General features: G+C 42.0%; 1 protein-coding gene across 1 annotated transcript in view; it reads right to left on the reverse strand.

Moving 5' to 3' along the window:
* Window positions 1-4,291, reverse strand: part of LOC138851396 (uncharacterized) — a 93,868-nt gene extending 89,577 nt beyond the window's left edge. Inside the window, exon 1 of the mRNA XM_070080476.1 lies at window positions 4,169-4,291. The gene's annotated coding sequence lies outside the window, so the exon portion shown is untranslated. The remainder of the gene's footprint in view (window positions 1-4,168) is intronic.
* Window positions 4,292-6,000: the final 1,709 nt, after the last annotated feature.

Here is a 6,000-nt window from a genome sequence, read left to right on the forward strand (position 1 = left end):
GGACACACTATGTACAGGCTCACTAAAACAGGGTCGCATCCTGGGACAAAACCGACCTAATTTGCGGGAAATGCTCAGCATAACAAGAGGCTTTCTATATAGTAGTATGTCACTGATGTCAGCTAAAGCTGTCTACAGTGTACGTGTACTTATAGAAATAAAGATTTATTATTATTATTATTATCATTAATATTACATTTAACGAATATCTCCAGCACCTTGAGTTCCTTTACTTAACACAAATTCATTACATTTTTCATCATTATATATCATTAGAGGAGGAACTGTTTTAGTGATTCTTGTATTATAAACTTCACTGATAGGTACATGACTGGTACCTACAGTGACTACTACTTCTGAAGTTAGGTACATGACTGGTACCTACAGTGACTACTACTTCTGAAGTTAGGTACATGACTGGTACCTACAATGACTACTACTTCTGAAGTTAGGTACATGACTGGTACCTACAGTGACTACTACTTCTGAAGTTAGGTACATGACTGGTACCTACAGTGACTACTACTTCTGAAGTTAGGTACATGACTGGTACCTACAGTGACTACTACTTCTGAAGTTACGAGTACAGTAACACAAAGACCAGTACAGTAACACAGAAGACCAGTACAGTAACACAGAAGACCAGTACAGTAACACAGAAGACCAGTACAGTAACACGGAAGACCAGTACAGTAACACAGAAGACCAGTACAGTAACACAGAAGACCAGTACAGTAACACAGAAGACCAGTACAGTAACACAGAAGACCAGTACAGTAACACGGAAGACCAGTACAGTAGCAAACTAGTACAGTAACACAGACAAGTACAGTAGCATAGAAGACCAGTACAGTAACACAGACCAGTACAGTAACACAGACCAGTACAGTAACAGATCAGTACAGAAACACAGACCAGTACAATAACACAGACCAGTACAGTAACACAGAAGACCAGTACAGTAACACAGAAGACCAGTACAGTAACATAGAAGATCAGTACATTAACACAGAAGACCAGTATATTAACACAGAAGACTTGTACAGTAACACAGAAGACCAGTACAGTAAGAGACCAGTACATTAACACAGAAGACCAGTACAGTAACACAGAAGACCAGTACAGTAAGAGACCAGTGCATTAACACAGAAGACCAGTACATTAACACAGAAGACCAGTACAGTAAGAGACCAGTACATTAACACAGAAGACCAGTACAGTAACACAGAAGACGAGTACATTAACACAGAAGACCAGTACAGTAACACAGAAGACCAGTACATTAACACAGAAGACCAGTACAGTAACACAAAAGACAAGTACAGTATCACAGAAGACGAGTACATTAACACAGAAGACCAGTACATTAACACAGAAGACCAGTACATTAACACGGAAGACCAGTACATTAACACAGAAGACCAGTACAGTAACACACAAGACCAGTACCGTAACACAGAAGACCAGTACAGTAACACAGAAGACGAGTACATTAACACAGAAGACCAGTACAGTAACACAGAAGACCAGTACAGTAACACAGAAGACCAGTACATTAACACAGAAGACCAGTACAGTAACACAGAAGACCAGTACATTAACACAGAAGACCAGTACATTAACACAGAAGGCCAGTACAGTAACACAGAAGACCAGTACAGTAACACAGAAGACCAGTACATTAACACAGAAGACCAGAACATTAACACAGAAGATCAGTACAGTAACACAGAAGACCAGTACAGAAACACAGAAGACCAGTACATTAACACAGAAGACCAGAACATTAACACAGAAGACCAGTACAGTAACACAGAAGACCAGTACATTAACACAGAAGGCCAGTACAGTAACACAGAAGACCAGTACATTAACACAGAAGACCAGAACATTAACACAGAAGACCAGTACAGTAACACAGAAGACCAGTACATTAACACAGAAGACCAGTACAGTAACACAGAAGACCAGTACATTAACACAGAAGGCCAGTACAGTAACACAGAAGACCAGTACAGTAACACAGAAGACCAGTACAGTAACACAGAAGACCAGTACAGTAACACAGAAGACCAGTACATTAACACAGAAGACCAGTACAGTAACACAGAAGACCAGTACAGTAACACAGAAGACCAGTACAGTAACACAGAAGACCAGTACAGTAACACAGAAGACCAGTACAGTAACACAGAAGTCCAGTACAGTAACACAGAAGACCAGTACAGTAACACAGAAGACCAGTACATTAACACAGAAGACCAGTACAGTAACACAGAAGACCAGTACATTAACACAGAAGACAAGTACAGTAACACAGAAGACCAGTACAGTAAGAGACCAGTACATTAACACAGAAGACCAGTACAGTAAGAGACCAGTACATTAGCACAGAAAACGAGTACAGTAACACAGAAGACCAGTGCATTAACACAGAAGACCAGTACATTAACACAGAAGACCAGTACAGTAACACAGAAGACCAGTACATTAACACAGAAGACAAGTACAGTAACACAGAAGACCAGTACAGTAAGAGACCAGTACATTAACACAGAAGACCAGTACAGTAAGAGACCAGTACATTAACACAGAAGACCAGTACTGTAAGAGACCAGTACATTAGCACAGAAAACGAGTACAGTAACACAGAAGACCAGTACAGTAACACAGGAGACCAGTACATTAACACAGAAGACCAGTACAGTAAGAGACCAGTACATTAACACAGAAGACCAGTACAGTAACACAGAAGACCAGTACATTAACACAGAAGACCAGTACATTAACACAGAAGACCAGTACATTAACACAGAAGACCAGTACATTAACACAGAAGACCAGTACATTAACACAGAAGACCAGTACAGTAACCCAGAAGACCAGTACGGTAACAAAGAAGACCAGTACATTAACACAGAAGACCAGTACAGTAACACAGAAGACCAGTACATTAACACAGAAGACCAGTACAATAACATAGAAGACCAGTACAGTAACACAGAAGACGAGTACAGTAAGAGACCAGTACATTAACACAGAAGACCAGTACATTAACACAGAAGACCAGTACATTAACACAGAAGACCAGTACAGTAACACAGAAGACCAGTACATTAACACAGAAGACCAGTACAGTAACACAGAAGACCAGTACATTAACACAAAGACCAGTACAGTAACACAGAAGACCAGTACAGTAACACAGAAGACCAGTACAGTAACACAGAAGACCAGTAAAGTAACACAGAAGACCAGTACAGTAACACAGAAGACCAGTACAGTAACACAGAAGACCAGTACAGTAACACAGAAGACCAGTACAGTAACACAGAAGACCAGTACAGTAACACAGAAGACCAGTACAGTAACACAGAAGACCAGTACAGTAACACAGAAGACCAGTACAGTAACACAGAAGACCAGTACAGTAACACAGAAGACCAGTACAGTAACACAGAAGACCAGTACAGTAACACAGAAGACCAGTACAGTAACACAGAAGACCAGTACAGTAACACAGAAGACCAGTACAGTAACACAGAAGACCAGTACAGTAACACAGAAGACCAGTACAGTAACACAGAAGACCAGTACAGTAACACAGAAGACCAGTACAGTAACACAGAAGACCAGTACAGTAACACAGAAGACCAGTACAGTAACACAGAAGACCAGTACAGTAACACAGAAGACCAGTACAGTAACACAGAAGACCAGTACAGTAACACAGAAGACCAGTACAGTAACACAGAAGACCAGTACAGTAACACAGAAGACCAGTACAGTAACACAGAAGACCAGTACAGCAACACAGAAGACCAGTACAGTAACACAGAAGACCAGTACAGTAACACAGAAGACCAGTACAGTAACACAGAAGACCAGTACAGTAACACAGAAGACCAGTACAGTAACACAGAAGACCAGTACAGTAACACAGAAGACCAGTACAGTAACACAGAAGACCAGTACAGTAACACAGAAGACCAGTACAGTAACACGGAAGACCAGTACAGTAACAGACCAGTAGAGTAACACAGAAGACCAGTACAGTAAGACAAAAGACCGGTACAGTAACACAACACAATTCTTCACTCACACAGATTTCAGAAATAAATGAATTTAACCGTCCTTTATCGCTAACTGTAATAGTTAATTCACTTACCTTCTACGTCTATCACCGGCTGGAAGGCCGATGTTACCCCGGCTGTGTTCTGAAGGTGAATGACTCGTTTTAAAATTCTGAGTTACAAATTGAGACTACTGTTGATTTTTTGTATTGTCCTCTCATGGCTGCAACATGCTGTAACAGTTGTTACATCTGAGTGACAAAACTGTTAAATGTTTATCGTTTTCCTTGTACGATAAGCCTCTCGACCGTCAACAATTTTTGTTCTCGCCCAAACAAACCAGGGACATGCAAAGTTAGTCAAGGATGTAACCTCGGTGTTGGGAAACACCTCAGGTGTTGTACTGTTTTGATAACACCTTCCAAAAATATTTTCAAGCTGTACTCACCTAACTGTGGTTGCAGGGGCCGAGACTCAGCTCCTGGCCCCGCCTTTTCACTGATCGTTACTAGATCCTCTCTCCCTCTCTGCTCCCTGAGGTTTGTCATACCTCGTTTTGACGCTATGTATAGTTCCTCCCTCCACTACATCACTTGCTAGGCTATTCCACTTCTTGACGACTCTATGACTGAAGAAATACTTCCTAACGTCCCTGTGACTCGTCTGAGTCTTCAGCTTCCAATTCTGACCCCTTGTTTCTGTGCCCCCTCTCTGGAACATCCTGTCTTTGTCCACCTTATCTATTCCACGCAGTATTTTGTATGTCGTTATCATGTCTTCCCTGACCCTTCTGTCCTCCAGTGTCGTCAGTCCGATTTCCCTCAACCTTTCTTCGTAGGACATTCCCATGAGCTCCGGGACTAACCTTATTACAAACCTTTGCACTTTCTCTAATTTCTTGACATTCTTGACCAGGTGTGGGTTCCAAACTGGTGCTGCATACTCCAGTATGGGCCTGACGTACACGGTGTAGAGTCTTAATCGATTCCTAACTGAGGTATCGGAATGCTCTTCTCAGGTTTGCCAGGCGCCCATATGCTACAGGAGTTATCTGGTTGACGTGTGCCTCAGGAGATGTGCTCGGTATTATACTCACCCCAAGATCCTTTTCCTTGAGTGAGGTTTGCAGTCTTTGGTCACTGAACCCATACTTTGTCTACCGTCTTCTTTGCTCTTCCCCGATCTTCATTACTTTGCATTTAGCTGGGTTAAATTCGAGAAGCCAGTTGCTGGACCAGGCTTGCAGCCTGTCCAGATCTCTTTGTAGTCCTGCCTGATCCTCATTTGATTTAAGTCTCCTCATTAACTTCACACCATCTGTAAAGAGGGATGCTTCTGAGTCTACCCCTTCCATCATGTCATTTATATATACCAAAAATAGCACTGGCGATGGGATTGACCCCTGTGGAGCCAAGCTCGTCACAGGAGCCCACTCTGACACCTCGTCACATACCATGATTCGTTGTTGCCTTCCTGTCAGGTATTCTTTGATCCACTGCAGTGACCTTCCTGTTGTGCGTGCCTGATCCTCAAGTTTTTTCACTAACCTCTTGTGAGGAACTCTGTAGAAGGTCTTACGGTGCAAGAAAATGCAATCTACTCACCCCTCCCTCTCTTGTCTTACTTTCGTTACCATGTCATAAAACTCCAGTAGGTTTGTCACACAGGACTCTCCTTCCCTGAATTTGTATTGGTTGCCGTTTATAAGCATGTTCCGTTTATAAGCTTTCCTCCTGATAATTTTCTCCATGACTTTGCATGCTAAACACATCAGTGACACTGGTCTGTAGTTTAGTGCCTCGTGTCTGTCTCTTTTCTAAAAATGGGGATTACATTTGCTGTCTTTCATACCTCAGGTAGTTGCCCAGTTTCATTGGATGTGTTGAAAATTGTTGTTAGTGGCACACACAGAGTCTCTGCTCCCTCT

The sequence above is a fragment of the Cherax quadricarinatus genome, unplaced genomic scaffold, assembly GCF_038502225.1.
Source record: "Cherax quadricarinatus isolate ZL_2023a unplaced genomic scaffold, ASM3850222v1 Contig504, whole genome shotgun sequence".
NCBI classification, from domain to species: domain Eukaryota; kingdom Metazoa; phylum Arthropoda; class Malacostraca; order Decapoda; family Parastacidae; genus Cherax; species Cherax quadricarinatus.